The sequence below is a fragment of the Carassius carassius genome, chromosome 9, assembly GCF_963082965.1.
Source record: "Carassius carassius chromosome 9, fCarCar2.1, whole genome shotgun sequence".
Lineage (NCBI taxonomy): Eukaryota > Metazoa > Chordata > Actinopteri > Cypriniformes > Cyprinidae > Carassius > Carassius carassius.
In genome coordinates, this window is record NC_081763.1 from 1,427,501 (window position 1) to 1,449,851 (window position 22,351).

At 39.5% G+C, this 22,351-nt stretch overlaps 11 non-coding genes and 1 pseudogene across 11 annotated transcripts; all 12 read right to left on the bottom strand.

Annotated features, from left to right (window-relative positions):
- Positions 1–219: 219 nt before the first annotated feature.
- LOC132150747 (5S ribosomal RNA) lies at positions 220–338 on the bottom strand. Its single transcript, XR_009435929.1, has one exon. It is a non-coding gene; the product is annotated as a 5S ribosomal RNA (ribosomal RNA).
- A 590-nt stretch (positions 339–928) lies between these two features.
- On the bottom strand, positions 929–1,046 carry LOC132150663 (5S ribosomal RNA). Its single transcript, XR_009435888.1, has one exon. It is a non-coding gene; the product is annotated as a 5S ribosomal RNA (ribosomal RNA).
- Positions 1,047–1,129: 83 nt separating this feature from the next.
- LOC132150694 (5S ribosomal RNA) lies at positions 1,130–1,247 on the bottom strand (annotated as a pseudogene).
- Positions 1,248–2,140: 893 nt separating this feature from the next.
- LOC132150684 (5S ribosomal RNA) lies at positions 2,141–2,259 on the bottom strand. Its single transcript, XR_009435909.1, has one exon. It is a non-coding gene; the product is annotated as a 5S ribosomal RNA (ribosomal RNA).
- A 7,926-nt stretch (positions 2,260–10,185) lies between these two features.
- LOC132150686 (5S ribosomal RNA) lies at positions 10,186–10,304 on the bottom strand. Its single transcript, XR_009435911.1, has one exon. It is a non-coding gene; the product is annotated as a 5S ribosomal RNA (ribosomal RNA).
- Positions 10,305–18,232: 7,928 nt separating this feature from the next.
- Positions 18,233–18,351, bottom strand: LOC132149875 (5S ribosomal RNA). The gene has a single exon (XR_009435135.1). It is a non-coding gene; the product is annotated as a 5S ribosomal RNA (ribosomal RNA).
- Positions 18,352–18,813: 462 nt separating this feature from the next.
- LOC132150748 (5S ribosomal RNA) lies at positions 18,814–18,932 on the bottom strand. The gene has a single exon (XR_009435930.1). It is a non-coding gene; the product is annotated as a 5S ribosomal RNA (ribosomal RNA).
- A 461-nt stretch (positions 18,933–19,393) lies between these two features.
- LOC132150628 (5S ribosomal RNA) lies at positions 19,394–19,512 on the bottom strand. Its single transcript, XR_009435855.1, has one exon. It is a non-coding gene; the product is annotated as a 5S ribosomal RNA (ribosomal RNA).
- Positions 19,513–20,117: 605 nt separating this feature from the next.
- Positions 20,118–20,236, bottom strand: LOC132150323 (5S ribosomal RNA). The gene has a single exon (XR_009435559.1). It is a non-coding gene; the product is annotated as a 5S ribosomal RNA (ribosomal RNA).
- Positions 20,237–20,842: 606 nt separating this feature from the next.
- LOC132150907 (5S ribosomal RNA) lies at positions 20,843–20,961 on the bottom strand. Its single transcript, XR_009436082.1, has one exon. It is a non-coding gene; the product is annotated as a 5S ribosomal RNA (ribosomal RNA).
- Positions 20,962–21,421: 460 nt separating this feature from the next.
- LOC132151006 (5S ribosomal RNA) lies at positions 21,422–21,540 on the bottom strand. Its single transcript, XR_009436174.1, has one exon. It is a non-coding gene; the product is annotated as a 5S ribosomal RNA (ribosomal RNA).
- Positions 21,541–21,998: 458 nt separating this feature from the next.
- On the bottom strand, positions 21,999–22,117 carry LOC132150257 (5S ribosomal RNA). The gene has a single exon (XR_009435494.1). It is a non-coding gene; the product is annotated as a 5S ribosomal RNA (ribosomal RNA).
- Between the last annotated feature and the right edge of the window lie 234 nt (positions 22,118–22,351).

Genomic DNA, 22,351 nt, shown 5'->3' on the forward strand with positions numbered 1-22,351 from the left:
GAAAATTTCCAAAAGTACTAACCAGGCCTATTAGATAATTACTGAAAAAATCCAAAAGTACTAACCTGGCCCAAACCTGCTTAGATTTGGAGATCAGTTGAGATCGGGCATAGCCAGGATGGTATGTCCATAAGCGAAGGAGGCTGCAAAGAGAGGGCTATTTAAAGATCAGCCACTATAATCGCCAGTGCTTTATATAAGTAGGGAAGGAAACCCAAAAGCTTACAGCACCTGGTATTCCCAGGCGGTCTCCCATCCAAGTACTAACCAGGCCCAAACCTGCTTAGCTTCCGAGATCAGACGAGATCGGGCATAGCCAGGTTGGTATGGCCGTAAGCGAAGGAGGCTGCAAAGAGAGGGCTATTTAAAGATCAGCCACTATAATCGCCAGTGCATTAAATAAGTAGGGAAGGAAACCCAAGAGCTTACAGCACCTGGTATTCCCAAAAGTACTAACCAGGCCTATTAGATAATTACTGAAAAAATCCAAAAGTACTAACCTGGCCCAAACCTGCTTACATTCTGAGATCGGGCATTGACTTTTTTTTTTGCAAGATTATTGGACAATTAGTGAAAATTTCCAAAAGTACTAACCAGGCCTATTAGATAATTACTGAAAAAATCCAAAAGTACTAACCCGGCCCAAACCTGCTTACATTCTGAGATCGGGCATTGACTCTTTTTTTTGCAAGATTATTGGACAATTAGTGAAAATTCCCAAAAGTACTAACCAGGCCTATTAGATAATTACTGAAAAAATCCAAAAGTACTAACCTGGCCCAAACCTGCTTAGATTTGGAGATCAGTTGAGATCGGGCATAGCCAGGATGGTATGGCCATAAGCGAAGGAGGCTGCAAAGAGAGGGCTATTTAAAGATCAGCCACTATAATCGCCAGTGCTTTATATAAGTAGGGAAGGAAACCCAAAAGCTTACAGCACCTGGTATTCCCAGGCGGTCTCCCATCCAAGTACTAACCAGGCCAAACTTGCTTAGCTTCCGAGATCAGACGAGATCAGGCATAGCCAGGTTGGTATGGCCGTAAGCGAAGGAGGCTGCAAAGAGAGGGCTATTTAAAGATCAGCCACTATAATCGCCAGTGCATTATATAAGTAGGGAAGGAAACCCAAAACTTACAGCACCTGGTATTCCCAGGCGGTCTCCCATCCAAGTACTAACCAGGCCAAACTTGCTTAGCTTCCGAGATCAGACGAGATCAGGCATAGCCAGGTTGGTATGGCCGTAAGCGAAGGAGGCTGCAAAGAGAGGGCTATTTAAAGATCAGCCACTATAATCGCCAGTGCATTATATAAGTAGGGAAAGAAAACCCAAAAGCTTACAGCACCTGGTATTCCCAAAAGTACTATCCAGGCCTATTAGATAATTACTGAAAAAATCCAAAAGTACTAACCTGGCCCAAACCTGCTTACGTTCTAAGATCGGGCATTGACTCTTTTTTTTTTTTTTTTGCAAGATTATTGGACAATTAGTGAAAATTTCCAAAAGTACTAACCAGGCCTATTAGGTAATTACTGAAAAAATCCAAAAGTACTAACCTGGCCCAAACCTGCTTACATTCTGAGATCGGGCATTGGCTCTTTTTTTTTTTTTATTGCAAGATTATTGGACAATTAGTGAAAATTTCCAAAAGTACTAACCAGGCGTATTAGATAATTACTGAAAAAATCCAAAAGTACTAACCTGGCCCTAACCTGCTTACATTCTGATATCGGGCATTGACTCTTTTTTTTTTTTTTTTTTGCAAGATAATTGGAAATTATTATTCCAAAAGTACTAACCAGGCCTATTAGATAATTACTGAAAAAATCCAAAAGTACTAACCTGGCCCAAACCTGCTTACATTCTGAGATCGGGCATTGACTCTATTTTTTTTTTTTTTGCAAGATTATTGGACAATTAGTGAAAATTTCCAAAAGTACTAACCAGGCCTATTAGATAATTACTGAAAAAATCCAAAAGTACTAACCTGGCCCAAACCTGCTTTGATTTGGAGATCAGTTGAGATCGGGCATAGCCAGGATGGTATGGCCATAAGATAAGGAGGCTGCAAAGAGAGGGCTATTTAAAGATCAGCCACTATAATCGCCAGTGCTTTATATAAGTAGGGAAGGAAACCCAAAAGCTTACAGCACCTGGTATTCCCAGGCGGTCTCCCATCCAAGTACTAACCAGGCCCAAACCTGCTTAGATTTGGAGATCAGTTGAGATCGGGCATAGCCAGGATGGTATGGCCGTAAGCGAAGGAGGCTGCAAAGAGAGGGCTATTTAAAGATCAGCCACTATAATCGCCAGTGCATTATATAAGTAGGGAAGGAAACCCAAAAGCTTACAGCACCTGGTATTCCCAAAAGTACTAACCAGGCCTATTAGATAATTACTGAAAAAATCCAAAAGTACTAACCTGGCCCAAACCTGCTTAGATTTGGAGATCAGTTGAGATCAGGCATAGCCAGGATGGTATGGCCATAAGCGAAGGAGGCTGCAAAGAGAGGGCTATTTAAAGATCAGCCACTATAATCGCCAGTGCTTTATATAAGTAGGGAAGGAAACCCAAAAGCTTACAGCACCTGGTATTCCCAGGCAGTCTCCCATCAAAGTACTAACCAGGCCCAAACCTGCTTAGCTTCCGAGATCAGATGAGATTTTTTTTTTTTTTTTTTTTTTTTTATTAATTATTTTTTCCTCCATTCATATACAAACATACATTCAATTTATACACTTTTGTCAACCTTCACATATTCATCAGACCTCATCTCTCTTTTCTAAATTCAATTCTAATCCATTCAATGTATTTTTAATAAATGGATTATCTTTCCCTATCAACTTATCAAGTATCTGCATCTTCCCCTCTCTCTTAAAGTACTCCTCTAATGTCTTTATATAATCTTCCAATTTCCTTTTAAAACCAGACCACAAATCCAACTTCTTCTTTTCCCTTCTTGCAAAATTCCTTCTCTGCCATATTATAAACCTCCCAACAGTCAAGAATATATTTATCACATTCCGTTTTTCACAATCTATATTAACTCCAAATAAGAACATGCAACTCCATATTTGCTCATTCTCAATTTCGTCCCCTTTATCCTCCAACAATTCTTTTACCAAATTTTTCATTTTCAGTTTAAAAGCTTGTGACTACGTATATGACAGAAATATATGCAAAATTCCTTCCTCTTTTATCAAACACACTTTACACATGGCATTTTCGGTTAATCCCATTTTGTACAGCTTTAGCTCTGAAAATATTATGTTATGTCTTATACAAAACTCTAAGTTTTCCATTCTCGCATCCATGTACCATTTTCCCAGATTTTTCCATAACATCCTCTTATCAAAATCGTTAAACACTTTTTCCCAAAATTTAACAGCCACCGGCTCCTTAAACACCAAGCTCCTGAAAAACACATAAAACTTTTTCACTGAACTTTGATTAAGAGAAACTTCTTCTCCCTTCTCTTTTATAACTACCTTCATCTTGTCCCCTTCATTTCCATTTTCTCCCTCAATCATCCTTATCCATTGCCTAGGAATTGCTTCCTTTACCTGTTCATATTGTTTTTCCAAAATTTTCACATTTACATCATCCTCCACCTCTTTCACCTCATCCACAATTGCTTGGAATGGAAAAAATCCTTCTTTTACTTCGTATAGAACATCCTTCACTCTCTTAAATGCAGCCTTAATCCACTGTTTAAAATACAGTTCTTTTCCTTTATATAAAACATTATCATTTAAGAACAAAGGTTGATTTAGCATTTCTTTCTTCTTCTAGGCGTTATGCCCACATTTATTTTGAATTCTCCCCATGCTTCCAATACTTCTACATAAAATTCTGGAATTCCGGACATCATATTTTGCTTCAGTTTCATCCATAAAATATCTGCTCCTATGTTCATATTTCCACATTTGTTTAAAAACAAATTCATTAACTCTGGCCATTGTGCCTGATTTTCTTCACTCAAGAATTTTTTCACTATTTTAACTCTAAAACTCTTTTTCTTTAATTCTGGATCCTGCAAACCCAGCCCTCCATCTTTCACATCTATTATTGTCTCGTACGCTATCTTTGATGGTTTTGAATCCCATAGAAATTTCAAAACGGCCGCTTTTATTCTTTTACTTATCCACCTTGGCATCGGTGTAACACTCAACACATACCACATTTTCGATAACATTAAGGCATTCAGTACTAACACCTTCCCCCTCAATGTTAGTTCCCTCATTTTCCAGAAGTTTAAAACTCTCTCCATCCTTCCAATCACATCATCCCACATCACATCCCTCATTTCTCGTTCATTTTTTCCTATCCTGATTCCTAACACCTTTAAGCCTTCTTCTTCTTTAAAAGGAAATAAGCTTTGAATGTTCTCCCCATCTCCAATATTCATATAAACTGTTTTCTCTATGTTAATTTTGGCCCCAGATCCTTTGCAGTACCTTTGCAATATTTCCATTGCTTTTTCAACGCTTTTGACATCCTTTACTATCAGTGTTGTGTCATCTGCGTATTGATATACTTTTTGTAATTCTTCATTATCTCTTAAAACCACTCCTTTGATTTCCTTTTCCCCCATTATTGCTAGCCCCAGGGATTCTGCCACTAAACTATATAATTGGGCTGACAAAGGACAGCCCTGTCTTATAGACCTTGAGACACTGAAAGCTCCAGTTAAAAATCCTTTACATTTTATTTGGCTTTTCGCCCCCTTGTATAAAATCTTCAACCATTTTATGAAATTCTGCCCAAAATCAAACTTTTCAAGAATTGCAAACAAGAATTCGTGCTCGACTCTGTCAAAGGCTTTTTCTAAATCTAGACTTATAACATATCCCTTTTTCCTTCCCTCCACCATATAGCTCACTACATCTCTTATACTACACACTGTGTCTGTGATATCCCTGCCTTCGATAGCATATGCCTGGTTTGTTTCAATAATGCTTGGTAGAATTTTCTTCAAGCGGTTTGCTAATATCTTTGCTAAGATTTTATAGTCTGTATTTAGCATGGTTATTGGCCTGTAGTTCTTCAAATCATTCTTATCCCCTCTCTTCTTAAAAATTAATTTAATTACCCCAATCCCCATTAAATGACTTGTTTCTTCCTTTTCAAATATCTCATCATACACTTCCTTTAAAATTGGTGTCAACACTTCCTTAAAATGTTTGTAGAACTCCCCTGACAGCCCATCTCTTCCAGGACTTTTCCCATTATTCAATTGCAGTATGGCACATTCTATTTCTTCTTTTTTTATACCCTCATCACTCATTTTTTTATTATCCACATCTAATTTTTTCTTAATTTTCCCAATCAAAAATTCTTTTTCTGTTTTTTCAATTTTTTCTTTGCTAAACAGCTTCTTATAAAATTCTGTTATTTCTTTTAAAACCTCTTCTGTTTCTTTTACCATCTCACCACTTTCTCTTTTGATCTCCTTAATCATTCCTTCTCTCTGTCTACTTTTTTCAAGATTAAAGAAAAACTTTGTACATTTTTCCCCTTCTACTTCATATTTTGCCCTGCTTCTTATCACCTCCCCTCTAAAATGTGTTTCTTCTATTTCCTTAAAGGGACACTTCACCCATTTGCATTTAGCTTTGTATTGTTAGAAACCCAATCATATATTATAATGATCATGGATTTTCCCTTTATTTTTCCCTGAGATGGGAGAAATAAGGATTTAAGTGTTTTACTTCCTGCTTATTATGACGTAAAAATCGTCATTTTGCGTCATAATAAGCAGGAAGTCAAAATTCATTGAAAAGTGTAGAGACTACAGAGACTAGCTTATTATTATTCCAGGGGGTGGGACCCACTCACCCTACAGGCCTATTACAGATCAGTGGGTGGGACTAAACTTACAGAAACGAAAATGAAAATCCGCCATCTTGTTTGGAAGCTATGTAGCTAAGCTAACAAGCGCTTATGGAGTCAGATTTACGAGAATGGCTGGAGGAACAACTCATGATACGGAAGAAGAGGATTTTCTGTTGCTCGAAACAGATGTTGGTGGCTATCTATACTAGCCACAATATAGCGCAGAGCAGCTGAGGCTGATGGAGGAACAGGAGGCGGCGGCTGCAGCCGAGGCCGGAGACCTGCCTGTCGCGTCCGAGGAGCCCGGGCGTGCTCGAGCTGGTGCGGACTGGTGGTGGCTGTGCTCTCGTTGTGCGCCTACGGACACAGAGCTCGAGTCCGTCTGCTGCAAGAATTTGAAAGATGCCAATTTCTCCTCGAAGAAATGTCTGAGGCAGACAAGGACACGGATGTTTGCGTTGTGAACCATCCTAGTTTCGCCCCGCATATGGACAGAGGCGTCCTGGAGACATACTTCAGAATTCCGAAGGTAAACTGGAAACGCCAGCCGAAGCCTGCACAAATGGACGTCTAACTGTAAAATAAGTGTTTCAATTTTATTTTTTATTCATTTCGTGAAATGTACACAATTTCTTCAAGCATTATTATCACGAAATGATTCCCGGTTAATAAGTTACGTAACGTCAACTGTAAACTGTTTGTGCAGTACCTTTTTTAATGCACAAAAAGCTTACTGTGGCATTGTTTACTACTGTGGCACGTAAATACCATACATCGCTAACTGTGTCCTCAATGTCTTGTAGACAATATCGCCTAACAGCCTAACAGCGGTGTTCTGGATTAGTGGGAGTGGCTTGTGGAGCTGTGCAAATGTGTTGCATTGTGGGAGTTGTGGTTTTACATACAAATGAGCCCTAAAGTTACTTTCTGTAATAACTCGGTCAAAAAGGCACCAAATTCGAAAGTTTTAATAGATTTCGACTACATATATGACCCACTTTCAATGAAGATCAATGTTCCCACGGGTGAAATGCTCCTTTAAGCTTTTCCCCTAATACTAAAATTCTTTCCACATTTTCCCCTCCCTCATTCAGAGTATCTTTCAACTCCTTTCTTATTTTCTTTTCTTCAAAATTCCTTGCCCTCTTCATCATTTTACCAAAGTTTTTTGCATAGGTCCCAATTCTATATTTAACATTATCCCACCATATTCGTTTGTCTTCTTTGTACAATTGATCTTTCAGCTCTTCCTTTATTACTTCTTCCACACCTTTTTTTAAAACTAGTTTCCTTTAGAAATTCCGTATTTAGAATCCATAACCCTGGCCCTCTCTTCATTCCACTCAAATCAATCCGCACCCATACAACTTTATGATCACTTAATGACGTTTTTTTATAACAAATATTTTCCACCACATTCATAAAATCGTTTTTACATATTGCAAAATCTATTCTGCTTGCGTACATACATTTTTTAACCACTTGTTCTCTTGAGAATTCCCTGATACCTTCATTTCTTATTCTCCATATATCCACTAAATCATTTTCTTCCATTATACTCTTCAGCTCTTTCCTCCCTCCATCTGATTTAAAGACCATTCCCTCTGCTAAATCCATCTTGCTAAAAGCTGTATTAAAATCTCCAATTATTACAAACCTCTTCCATTTTCCCATACTATTCCTCAATTTCTTGAAGAAATCAACCTTTTCCTTTTCCACAACAGGAGCATGTACATTACATAAAATGACTTTTCCCCCACCACCATCCTCTATTTCTACCGCCAGACACTTCTCCTCTTCATCATTATACACTTCTCGTACCTCTTCACACACCCCTTTTTTAATTAAGATTGCTACTCCTCTCCCTTTTCTCCCATCTCCATGGTTGCATACAACATCCCCTTTCCATCTCTTTTTGAACCCAGTCATTACATCATCCCTCCAATTTGTTTCTTGAATCATTAATACATTTGCCCTCTTACAAACTTCTTTCAGTCTTTCAAATTTCCCTTGATCCAATAACCCACGAACATTAATGGTTGCAATGCTCAAAAGCATACAAAAGAGAATCCACCCCTCCTTCCTCATTCCACATCGTCAACCTTCTCCGACAATGCCTCATACCTATTTTGATCCCACTCCGCTCCCTTTACTTCAGTATCCCCAGCTTCCGTTATCATCACATGTCTTTTTTTGGCTTGTTCATGGTTTTGTTCTACCTTTAACAGACGTCTTCTTGTTGTCCCCTTTTCTCCGACTTGCTTGTTGACCCCCCTCTGTTCTTCCTCCCTCTCGTCCTGTTCCTCCTGGCTCTCTAAAGCGTCCTGTTCATCTTCTTTCGCCGCCAGATTCTCGTCCTCTTGTTCTTTTCTGCCTTCATTCCCCACTGTCCTTCCAGCTTGTTCCCCTTTATCTTGCTCCCTTTCTTCCCTTTGCTCCTCCTCTTCACTGTGTGTTTCCTCTGTTTCCATGTTGTTTTCCTCATCCTCCTCAGCCCCCATCCAGCACTCACATTTCACCAACACCTTCTTACAGTCAGGGCATCTCACCGCATCACACTCTCTGGCGAAGTGTCCCAGCTCGCAGCAGTCTCGGCACCTGAACTCGGGACAGTCTTTCATTACATGCCCCGGACCCATACATAGACGACAGATCTTAACCTGAGACACCCCACATATTCAGCTTACTTTTGATCTCTTCATCCGTTATGTAACATGGTAGATGCATAAAGGAGATGATACACTCTCTTGCGCTTAAACTTCTCACCTCACACCGGGCTCCTTTGATAATTAAACCATCCTTTAGGCTTTCACAACAACTCTCATTTTCCAACGTTATTTCAAATTCCTTATTCAATCTTGGCCTCACAGCCAATACTTTTGCCACTCCTACCTTTGCAATCAAAGCGACTATCACATCTTCTGCTTTCCCTCCATCCACCTCTGCCACGCTTACAATCATTGTTGCTTCCTTTGCATACTCTTTTTCTCGCTCTTGCATATTCTTCTCCTCCCTTCCCCCTGATCCTCCTCTTTGCACTCTCCGCTGCTCCTTTTCAATTCCTTGACCTTGTTCCTTGTCTTTAGCCATGTCCTTGTCAACATTAGTAGATCCGTCCATTGTGAGCAGGTTGCTCATTTTGCCTTCCCCTGAGCAGCAACTTCTGCTCAGGGCAGCACCGTCAAAAACAAAAAACTTTTAATCTCAAACTAACTTTGCTAATTTATCAACCAGAACTTAAATGAAAAAAAAAGTTTGGAAGAGCCTTTCTCTCCCTTCTGCTGCCACCTCACTTCCTGCTTCCACTCGGGCGTGCTCAGGGTGGTATGGCCGTAAGCAAAGGAGGCTGCAAAGAGAGGGCTATTTAAAGATCAGCCACTATAATCGCCAGTGCATTATATAAGTAGGGAAGGAAACCCAAAAGCTTACAGCACCTGGTATTCCCAAAAGTACTAACCAGGCCTATTAGATAATTACTGAAAAAATCCAAAAGTACTAACCTGGCCCAAACCTGCTTACATTCTGAGATCGGGCATTGACTCTTTTTTTTTTTTTTTGCAAGATTATTGGACAATTAGTGAAAATTTCCAAAAGTACTAATCAGGCCTATTAGATAATTACTGAAAAAATCCAAAAGTACTAACCTGGCCCAAACCTGCTTACATTCTGAGATCGGGCATTGACTCTTTTTTTTTTTTTTTTTTGCAAGATTATTGGACAATTAGTGAAAATTTCCAAAAGTACTAACCAGGCCTATTAGATAATTACTGTAAAAATCCAAAAGTACTAACCTGGCCCAAACCTGCTTAGATTTGGAGATCAGTTGAGATCAGGCATAGCCAGGATGGTATGGCCATAAGCGAAGGTTAGTACTTTTTGAAAAAATCCAAAAGTACTAACCTGGCCCAAACCTGCTTACATTCTGAGATCGGGCATTGACTCTTTTATTTATTTTTATTTTTTTTGCAAGATTATTGGACAATTAGTAAAAATTTCCTAAAGTACTAACCAGGCCTATTAGATAATTACTGAAAAAATCCAAAAGTACTAACCTGGCCCAAACCTGCTTACATTCTGAGATCGGGCATTGACTCTTTTTTTTTTTTTTTGCAAGATTATTGGACAATTAGTGAAAATTTCCAAAAGTACTAACCAGGCCTATTAGATAATTACTGAAAAAATCCAAAAGTACTAACCTGGCCCAAAACTGCTTAGATTTGGAGATCAGTTGAGATCGGGCATAGCCAGGATGGTATGGCCATAAGATAAGGAGGCTGCAAAGAGAGGGCTATTTAAAGATCAGCCACTATAATCGCCAGTGCTTTATATAAGTAGGGAAGGAAACCCAAAAGCTTACAGCACCTGGTATTCCCAGGCGGTCTCCCATCCAAGTACTAACCAGGCCCAAACCTGCTTAGATTTGGAGATCAGTTGAGATCGGGCATAGCCAGGATGGTATGGCCGTAAGCGAAGGAGGCTGCAAAGAGAGGGCTATTTAAAGATCAGCCACTATAATCGCCAGTGCATCATATAAGTAGGGAAGGAAACCCAAAAGCTTACAGCACCTGGTATTCCCAAAAGTACTAACCAGGCCTATTAGATAATTACTGAAAAAATCCAAAAGTACTAACCTGGCCCAAACCTGCTTAGATTTGGAGATCAGTTGAGATCAGGCATAGCCAGGATGGTATGGCCATAAGCGAAGGAGGCTGCAAAGAGAGGGCTATTTAAAGATCAGCCACTATAATCGCCAGTGCTTTATATAAGTAGGGAAGGAAACCCAAAAGCTTACAGCACCTGGTATTCCCAGGCAGTCTCCCATCAAAGTACTAACCAGGCCCAAACCTGCTTAGCTTCCGAGATCAGATGAGATTTTTTTTTTTTTTTTTTTTTTTTTTATTAATTATTTTTTCCTCCATTCATATACAAACATACATTCAATTTATACACTTTTGTCAACCTTCACATATTCATCAGACCTCATCTCTCTTTTCTAAATTCAATTCTAATCCATTCAATGTATTTTTAATAAATGGATTATCTTTCCCTATCAACTTATCAAGTATCTGCATCTTCCCCTCTCTCTTAAAGTACTCCTCTAATGTCTTTATATAATCTTCCAATTTCCTTTTAAAACCAGACCACAAATCCAACTTCTTCTTTTCCCTTCTTGCAAAATTCCTTCTCTGCCATATTATAAACCTCCCAACAGTCAAGAATATATTTATCACATTCCGTTTTTCACAATCTATATTAACTCCAAATAAGAACATGCAACTCCATATTTGCTCATTCTCAATTTCGTCCCCTTTATCCTCCAACAATTCTTTTACCAAATTTTTCATTTTCAGTTTAAAAGCTTGTGACTCCGTATATGACAGAAATATATGCAAAATTCCTTCCTCTTTTATCAAACACACTTTACACATGGCATTTTCGGTTAATCCCATTTTGTACAGCTTTAGCTCTGAAAATATTATGTTATGTCTTATACAAAACTCTAAGTTTTCCATTCTCGCATCCATGTACCATTTTCCCAGATTTTTCCATAACATCCTCTTATCAAAATCGTTAAACACTTTTTCCCAAAATTTAACAGCCACCGGCTCCTTAAACACCAAGCTCCTGAAAAACACATAAAACTTTTTCACTGAACTTTGATTAAGAGAAACTTCTTCTCCCTTCTCTTTTATAACTACCTTCATCTTGTCCCCTTCATTTCCATTTTCTCCCTCAATCATCCTTATCCATTGCCTAGGAATTGCTTCCTTTACCTGTTCATATTGTTTTTCCAAAATTTTCACATTTACATCATCCTCCACCTCTTTCACCTCATCCACAATTGCTTGGAATGGAAAAAATCCTTCTTTTACTTCGTATAGAACATCCTTCACTCTCTTAAATGCAGCCTTAATCCACTGTTTAAAATACAGTTCTTTTCCTTTATATAAAACATTATCATTTAAGAACAAAGGTTGATTTAGCATTTCTTTCTTCTTCTAGGCGTTATGCCCACATTTATTTTGAATTCTCCCCATGCTTCCAATACTTCTACATAAAATTCTGGAATTCCGGACATCATATTTTGCTTCAGTTTCATCCATAAAATATCTGCTCCTATGTTCATATTTCCACATTTGTTTAAAAACAAATTCATTAACTCTGGCCATTGTGCCTGATTTTCTTCACTCAAGAATTTTTTCACTATTTTAACTCTAAAACTCTTTTTCTTTAATTCTGGATCCTGCAAACCCAGCCCTCCATCTTTCACATCTATTATTGTCTCGTACGCTATCTTTGATGGTTTTGAATCCCATAGAAATTTCAAAACGGCCGCTTTTATTCTTTTACTTATCCACCTTGGCATCGGTGTAACACTCAACACATACCACATTTTCGATAACATTAAGGCATTCAGTACTAACACCTTCCCCCTCAATGTTAGTTCCCTCATTTTCCAGAAGTTTAAAACTCTCTCCATCCTTCCAATCACATCATCCCACATCACATCCCTCATTTCTCGTTCATTTTTTCCTATCCTGATTCCTAACACCTTTAAGCCTTCTTCTTCTTTAAAAGGAAATAAGCTTTGAATGTTCTCCCCATCTCCAATATTCATATAAACTGTTTTCTCTATGTTAATTTTGGCCCCAGATCCTTTGCAGTACCTTTGCAATATTTCCATTGCTTTTTCAACGCTTTTGACATCCTTTACTATCAGTGTTGTGTCATCTGCGTATTGATATACTTTTTGTAATTCTTCATTATCTCTTAAAACCACTCCTTTGATTTCCTTTTCCCCCATTATTGCTAGCCCCAGGGATTCTGCCACTAAACTATATAATTGGGCTGACAAAGGACAGCCCTGTCTTATAGACCTTGAGACACTGAAAGCTCCAGTTAAAAATCCTTTACATTTTATTTGGCTTTTCGCCCCCTTGTATAAAATCTTCAACCATTTTATGAAATTCTGCCCAAAATCAAACTTTTCAAGAATTGCAAACAAGAATTCGTGCTCGACTCTGTCAAAGGCTTTTTCTAAATCTAGACTTATAACATATCCCTTTTTCCTTCCCTCCACCATATAGCTCACTACATCTCTTATACTACACACTGTGTCTGTGATATCCCTGCCTTCGATAGCATATGCCTGGTTTGTTTCAATAATGCTTGGTAGAATTTTCTTCAAGCGGTTTGCTAATATCTTTGCTAAGATTTTATAGTCTGTATTTAGCATGGTTATTGGTCTGTAGTTCTTCAAATCATTCTTATCCCCTCTCTTCTTAAAAATTAATTTAATTACCCCAATCCCCATTAAATGACTTGTTTCTTCCTTTTCAAATATCTCATCATACACTTCCTTTAAAATTGGTGTCAACACTTCCTTAAAATGTTTGTAGAACTCCCCTGACAGCCCATCTCTTCCAGGACTTTTCCCATTATTCAATTGCAGTATGGCACATTCTATTTCTTCTTTTTTTATACCCTCATCACTCATTTTTTTATTATCCACATCTAATTTTTTCTTAATTTTCCCAGTCAAAAATTCTTTTTCTGTTTTTTCAATTTTTTCTTTGCTAAACAGCTTCTTATAAAATTCTGTTATTTCTTTTAAAACCTCTTCTGTTTCTTTTACCATCTCACCACTTTCTCTTTTGATCTCCTTAATCATTCCTTCTCTCTGTCTACTTTTTTCAAGATTAAAGAAAAACTTTGTACATTTTTCCCCTTCTACTTCATATTTTGCCCTGCTTCTTATCACCTCCCCTCTAAAATGTCTTTCTTCTATTTCCTTAAAGGGACACTTCACCCATTTGCATTTAGCTTTGTATTGTTAGAAACCCAATCATATATTATAATGATCATGGATTTTCCCTTTATTTTTCCCTGAGATGGGAGAAATAAGGATTTAAGTGTTTTACTTCCTGCTTATTATGACGTAAAAATCGTCATTTTGCGTCATAATAAGCAGGAAGTCAAAATTCATTGAAAAGTGTAGAGACTACAGAGACTAGCTTATTATTATTCCAGGGGGTGGGACCCACTCACCCTACAGGCCTATTACAGATCAGTGGGTGGGACTAAACTTACAGAAATGAAAATGAAAATCCGCCATCTTGTTTGGAAGCTATGTAGCTAAGCTAACAAGCGCTTATGGAGTCAGATTTACGAGAATGGCTGGAGGAACAACTCATGATACGGAAGAAGAGGATTTTCTGTTGCTCGAAACAGATGTTGGTGGCTATCTATACTAGCCACAATATAGCGCAGAGCAGCTGAGGCTGATGGAGGAACAGGAGGCGGCGGCTGCAGCCGAGGCCGGAGACCTGCCTGTCGCGTCCGAGGAGCCCGGGCGTGCTCGAGCTGGTGCGGACTGGTGGTGGCTGTGCTCTCGTTGTGCGCCTACGGACACAGAGCTCGAGTCCGTCTGCTGCAAGAATTTGAAAGATGCCAATTTCTCCTCGATGAAATGTCTGAGGCAGACAAGGACACGGATGTTTGCGTTGTGAACCATCCTAGTTTCGCCCCGCATATGGACAGAGGCGTCCTGGAGACATACTTCAGAATTCCGAAGGTAAACTGGAAACGCCAGCCGAAGCCTGCACAAATGGACGTCTAACTGTAAAATAAGTGTTTCAATTTTATTTTTTATTCATTTCGTGAAATGTACACAATTTCTTCAAGCATTATTATCACGAAATGATTCCCGGTTAATAAGTTACGTAACGTCAACTGTAAACTGTTTGTGCAGTACCTTTTTTAATGCACAAAAAGCTTACTGTGGCATTGTTTACTACTGTGGCACGTAAATACCATACATCGCTAACTGTGTCCTCAATGTCTTGTAGACAATATCGCCTAACAGCCTAACAGCGGTGTTCTGGATTAGTGGGAGTGGCTTGTGGAGCTGTGCAAATGTGTTGCATTGTGGGAGTTGTGGTTTTACATACAAATGAGCCCTAAAGTTACTTTCTGTAATAACTCGGTCAAAAAGGCACCAAATTCGAAAGTTTTAATAGATTTCGACTACATATATGACCCACTTTCAATGAAGATCAATGTTCCCACGGGTGAAATGCTCCTTTAAGCTTTTCCCCTAATACTAAAATTCTTTCCACATTTTCCCCTCCCTCATTCAGAGTATCTTTCAACTCCTTTCTTATTTTCTTTTCTTCAAAATTCCTTGCCCTCTTCATCATTTTACCAAAGTTTTTTGCATAGGTCCCAATTCTATATTTAACATTATCCCACCATATTCGTTTGTCTTCTTTGTACAATTGATCTTTCAGCTCTTCCTTTATTACTTCTTCCACACCTTTTTTTAAAACTAGTTTCCTTTAGAAATTCCGTATTTAGAATCCATAACCCTGGCCCTCTCTTCATTCCACTCAAATCAATCCGCACCCATACAACTTTATGATCACTTAATGACGTTTTTTTATAACAAATATTTTCCACCACATTCATAAAATCGTTTTTACATATTGCAAAATCTATTCTGCTTGCGTACATACATTTTTTAACCACTTGTTCTCTTGAGAATTCCCTGATACCTTCATTTCTTATTCTCCATATATCCACTAAATCATTTTCTTCCATTATACTCTTCAGCTCTTTCCTCCCTCCATCTGATTTAAAGACCATTCCCTCTGCTAAATCCATCTTGCTAAAAGCTGTATTAAAATCTCCAATTATTACAAACCTCTTCCATTTTCCCATACTATTCCTCAATTTCTTGAAGAAATCAACCTTTTCCTTTTCCACAACAGGAGCATGTACATTACATAAAATGACTTTTCCCCCACCACCATCCTCTATTTCTACCGCCAGACACTTCTCCTCTTCATCATTATACACTTCTCGTACCTCTTCACACACCCCTTTTTTAATTAAGATTGCTACTCCTCTCCCTTTTCTCCCATCTCCATGGTTGCATACAACATCCCCTTTCCATCTCTTTTTGAACCCAGTCATTACATCATCCCTCCAATTTGTTTCTTGAATCATTAATACATTTGCCCTCTTACAAACTTCTTTCAGTCTTTCAAATTTCCCTTGATCCAATAACCCACGAACATTAATGGTTGCAATGCTCAAAAGCATACAAAAGAGAATCCACCCCTCCTTCCTCATTCCACATCGTCAACCTTCTCCGACAATGCCTCATACCTATTTTGATCCCACTCCGCTCCCTTTACTTCAGTATCCCCAGCTTCCGTTATCATCACATGTCTTTTTTTGGCTTGTTCATGGTTTTGTTCTACCTTTAACAGACGTCTTCTTGTTGTCCCCTTTTCTCCGACTTGCTTGTTGACCCCCCTCTGTTCTTCCTCCCTCTCGTCCTGTTCCTCCTGGCTCTCTAAAGCGTCCTGTTCATCTTCTTTCGCCGCCAGATTCTCGTCCTCTTGTTCTTTTCTGCCTTCATTCCCCACTGTCCTTCCAGCTTGTTCCCCTTTATCTTGCTCCCTTTCTTCCCTTTGCTCCTCCTCTTCACTGTGTGTTTCCTCTGTTTCCATGTTGTTTTCCTCATCCTCCTCAGCCCCCATCCAGCACTCACATTTCACCAACACCTTCTTACAGTCAGGGCATCTCACCGCATCACACTCTCTGGCGAAGTGTCCCAGCTCGCAGCAGTCTCGGCACCTGAACTCGGGACAGTCTTTCATTACATGCCCCGGACCCATACATAGACGACAGATCTTAACCTGAGACACCCCACATATTCAGCTTACTTTTGATCTCTTCATCCGTTATGTAACATGGTAGATGCATAAAGGAGATGATACACTCTCTTGCGCTTAAACTTCTCACCTCACACCGGGCTCCTTTGATAATTAAACCATCCTTTAGGCTTTCACAACAACTCTCATTTTCCAACGTTATTTCAAATTCCTTATTCAATCTTGGCCTCACAGCCAATACTTTTGCCACTCCTACCTTTGCAATCAAAGCGACTATCACATCTTCTGCTTTCCCTCCATCCACCTCTGCCACGCTTACAATCATTGTTGCTTCCTTTGCATACTCTTTTTCTCGCTCTTGCATATTCTTCTCCTCCCTTCCCCCTGATCCTCCTCTTTGCACTCTCCGCTGCTCCTTTTCAATTCCTTGACCTTGTTCCTTGTCTTTAGCCATGTCCTTGTCAACATTAGTAGATCCGTCCATTGTGAGCAGGTTGCTCATTTTGCCTTCCCCTGAGCAGCAACTTCTGCTCAGGGCAGCACCGTCAAAAACAAAAAACTTTTAATCTCAAACTAACTTTGCTAATTTATCAACCAGAACTTAAATGAAAAAAAAAGTTTGGAAGAGCCTTTCTCTCCCTTCTGCTGCCACCTCACTTCCTGCTTCCACTCGGGCGTGCTCAGGGTGGTATGGCCGTAAGCAAAGGAGGCTGCAAAGAGAGGGCTATTTAAAGATCAGCCACTATAATCGCCAGTGCATTATATAAGTAGGGAAGGAAACCCAAAAGCTTACAGCACCTGGTATTCCCAAAAGTACTAACCAGGCCTATTAGATAATTACTGAAAAAATCCAAAAGTACTAACCTGGCCCAAACCTGCTTACATTCTGAGATCGGGCATTGACTCTTTTTTTTTTTTTTTTGCAAGATTATTGGACAATTAGTGAAAATTTCCAAAAGTACTAATCAGGCCTATTAGATAATTACTGAAAAAATCCAAAAGTACTAACCTGGCCCAAACCTGCTTACATTCTGAGATCGGGCATTGACTCTTTTTTTTTTTTTTTTTTGCAAGATTATTGGACAATTAGTGAAAATTTCCAAAAGTACTAACCAGGCCTATTAGATAATTACTGTAAAAATCCAAAAGTACTAACCTGGCCCAAACCTGCTTAGATTTGGAGATCAGTTGAGATCAGGCATAGCCAGGATGGTATGACCATAAGCGAAGGTTAGTACTTTTTGAAAAAATCCAAAAGTACTAACCTGGCCCAAACCTGCTTACATTCTGAGATCGGGCATTGACTCTTTTATTTATTTTTATTTTTTTTGCAAGATTATTGGACAATTAGTAAAAATTTCCTAAAGTACTAACCAGGCCTATTAGATAATTACTGAAAAAATCCAAAAGTACTAACCTGGCCCAAACCTGCTTACATTCTGAGATCGGGCATTGACTCTTTTTTTTTTTTTTTGCAAGATTATTGGACAATTAGTGAAAATTTCCAAAAGTACTAACCAGGCCTATTAGATAATTACTGAAAAAATCCAAAAGTACTAACCTGGCCCAAAACTGCTTAGATTTGGAGATCAGTTGAGATCGGGCATAGCCAGGATGGTATGGCCATAAGCGAAGGAGGCTGCAAAGAGAGGGCTATTTAAAGATCAACCACTATAATCGCCAGTGCTTTATATAAGTAGGGAAGGAAACCCAAAAGCTTACAGCACCTGGTATTCCCAGGCGGTCTCCCATCCAAGTATTAACCAGGCCCAAACCTGCTTAGCTTCCGAGATCAGACGAGATCGGGCATAGCCAGGTTGGTATGGCCGTAAGCGAAGGAGGCTGCAAAGAGAGGGCTATTTAAAGATCAGCCACTATAATCGCCAGTGCATTATATAAGTAGGGAAGGAAACCTAAAAGCTTACAGCACCTGGTATTCCCAAAAGTACTAACCAGGCTTATTAGATAATTACTGAAAAAATCCAAAAGTACTAACCTGGCCCAAACCTGCTTACATTCTGAGATCGGGCATTGACTCTTTTTTTTTTTTTTTTTGCAAGATTATTGGACAATTAGTGAAAATTTCCAAAAGTACTAACAAGGCCTATTAGATAATTACTGAAAAAATCCAAAAGTACTAACCTGGCCCAAACCTGCTTAGATTTGGAGATCAGTTGAGATCAGGCATAGCCAGGATGGTATGGCCATAAGCGAAAAAGGCTGCAAAGAGAGGGCTATTTAAAGATCAGCCACTATAATCGCCAGTGCTTTATATAAGTAGGGAAGGAAAGCCAAAAGCTTACAGCACCTGGTATTCCCAGGCGGTCTCCCATCCAAGTACTAACCAGGCCCAAACCTGCTTAGCTTCCGAGATCAGACGAGATCGGGCATAGCCAGGTTGGTATGGCCGTAAGCGAAGGAGGCTGCAAAGAGAGGGCTATTTAAAGATCAGCCACTATAATCGCCAGTGCATTATATAAGTAGGGAAGGAAACCCAAAAGCTTACAGCACCTGGAATTCCCAAAAGTACTAACCAGGCCTATTAGATAATTACTGAAAAAATCCAAAAGTACTAACCTGGCCCAAACCTGCTTACATTCTGAGATCGGGCATTGACTCTTTTTTTTTTTTTTTTGCAAGATTATTGGACAATTAGTGAAAATTTCCAAAAGTACTAACCAGGCCTATTAGATAATTACTGAAAAAATCCAAAAGTACTAATCTGGCCCAAACCTGCTTAGATTTGGAGATCAGTTGAGATCAGGCATAGCCAGGATGGTATGGCCATAAGCGAAGGAGGCTGCAAAGAAAGGGCTATTTAAAGATCAGCCACTATAATCGCCAGTGCTTTATATAAGTAGGGAAGGAAACCCAAAAGCTTACAGCACCTGGTATTCCCAAACGGTCTCCCATCCAAGTACTAACCAGCCCCAAACCTGCTTAGCTTCCGAGATCAGACGAGATCGGGCATAGCCAGGTTGGTATGTCCGTAAGCGAAGGGGGCTGCAAAGAGAGGGCTATTTAAAGATCAGCCACTATAATCGCCAGTGCATTATATAAGTAGGGAAGGAAACCCAAAAGCTTACAGCACCTGGTATTCCCAAAAGTACTAACCAGGCCTTTTAGATAATTACTGAAAAAATCCAAAAGTACTAACCTGGCCCAAACCTGCTTACATTCTGAGATCGGGCATTGACTCTTTTTTTTTTTTTTTTTGCAAGATTATTGGACAATTAGTGAAAATTTCCAAAAGTACTAACCAGGCCTATTAGATAATTACTGAAAAAATCCAAAATTACTAACCTGGCCCAAACCTGCTTACATTCTGAGATCGGGCATTGACTCTTTTTTTTTTTTTTGCAAGATTATTGGACAATTAGTGAAAATTTCCAAAAGTACTAACCAGGCCTATTAGATAATTACTGAAAAAATCCAAAAGTACTAACCTGGCCCAAACCTGCTTAGATTTGGAGATCAGTTGAGATCGGGCATAGCCAGGATGGTATGGCCATAAGCGAAGGAGGCTGCAAAGAGAGGGCTATTTAAAGATCAGCCACTATAATCGCCAGTGCTTTATATAAGTAGGGAAGGAAACCCAAAATCTTACAGCACCTGGTATTCCCAGGCGGTCTCCCATCCAAGTACTAACCAGGCCCAAACCTGCTTAGCTTCGGAGATCAGATGAGATCGGGCATAGCCAGGTTGGTATGGCCGTAAGCGAAGGAGGCTGCAAAGAGAGGGCTATTTAAAGATCAGCCACTATAATCGCCAGTGCATTATATAAGTAGGGAAGGAAACCCAAAAGCTTACAGCACCTGGTATTCCCAAAAGTACTAACCAGGCCTATTAGATAATTACTGAAAAAATCCAAAAGTACTAACCTGGCCCAAACCTGCTTACATTCTGAGATCGGGCATTGACTCTTTTTTTTTTTTTTTTGCAAGATTATTGGACAATTAGTGAAAATTTCCAAAAGTACTAACCAGGCCTATTAGATAATTACTGAAAAAATCCAAAAGTACTAGCCTGGCCCAAACCTGCTTACATTCTGAGATCGGGCATTGACTCTTTTTTTTTTTTTTTTGCAAGATTATTGGACAATTAGTGAAAATTTCCTAAAGTACTAACCAGGCCTATTAGATAATTACTGAAAAAATCCAAAAGTACTAACCTGGCCCAAACCTGCTTAGATTAGGAGATCAGTTGAGATCGGGCATAGCCAGGATGGTATGGCCATAAGCGAAGGAGGTTGCAAAGAGAGGGCTATTTAAAGATCAGCCACTATAATCGCCAGTGCTTTATATAAGTAGGGAAGGAAACCCAAAAGCTTACAGCACCTGGTATTCCCAGGAGGTCTCCCATCCAAGTACTAACCAGGCCCAAACCTGCTTAGCTTCCGAGATCAGACGAGATCGGGGATAGCCAGGTTGGTATGGCCGTAAGCGAAGGAGGCTGCAAAGAGAGGGCTATTTAAAGATCAGCCACTATAATCGCCAGTGCATTATATAAGTAGGGAAGGAAACCCAAAAGCTTACAGCACCTGGTATTCCCAAAAGTACTAACCAAGCCTATTAGATAATTACTGAAAAAATCCAAAAGTACTAACCTGGCCCAAACCTGCTTACATTCTGAGATCGGGCATTGACTCTTTTTTTTTTTTTTTGCAAGATTATTGGACAATTAGTGAAAATTTCCAAAAGTACTAACCAGGCCTATTAGATAATTACTGAAAAAATCCAAAAGTACTAACCTGGCCCAAACCTGCTTAGATTTGGAGATCAGTTGAGATCAGGCATAGCCAGGATGGTATGGCCATAAGCGAAGGAGGCTGCAAAGAGAGGGCTATTTAAAGATCAGCCACTATAATCGCCAGTGCTTTATATAAGTAGGGAAGGAAACCCAAAAGCTTACAGCACCTGGTATTCCCAAACGGTCTCCCATCCAAGTACTAACCAGGCCCAAACCTGCTTAGTTTCCGAGATCAGACGAGATCGGGCATAGCCAGGTTGGTATGGCCGTAAGCGAAGGGGGCTGCAAAGAGAGGGCTATTTAAAGATCAGCCACTATAATCGCCAGTGCATTATATAAGTAGGGAAGGAAACCAAAAAGTTTACAGCACCTGGTATTCCCAAAAGTAGTAACCAGGCCTATTAGATAATTACTGAAAAATTCCAAAAGTACTAACCTGGCCCAAACCTGCTTACATTCTGAGATCGGGCATTGACTCTTTTTTTTTTTTTTGCAAGATTATTGGACAATTAGTGAAAATTTCCAAAAGTACTAACCAGGCCTATTAGATAATTACTGAAAAATCCAAAAGTACTAACCTGGCCCAAACCTGCTTAGATTTGGAGATCAGTTGAGATCGGGCATAGCCAGGATGGTATGGCCATAAGCGAAGGAGGCTGCAAAGAGAGGGCTATTTAAAGATCAGCCACTATAATCGCCAGTGCTTTATATAAGTAGGGAAGGAAACCCAAAAGCTTACAGCACCTGGTATTCCCAGGCGGTCTCCCATCCAAGTACTTACCAGGCCCAAACCTGCTTAGCTTCCGAGATCAGACAAGATCGGGCATAGCCAGGTTGGTATGGCCATAAGCGAAGGAAGCTGCAAAGAGAGGGCTATTTAAAGATCAGCCACTATAATAGCCAGTGCATTATATAAGTAGGGAAGGAAACCCAAAAGCTTACAGCACCTGGTATTCCCAAAAGTACTAACCAGGCCTATTAGATAATTACTGAAAAAATCCAAAAGTACTAACCTGGCCCAAACCTGCTTACATTCTGAGATCGGGCATTGACTCTTTTTTGTTTTTTTACAAGATTATTAGACA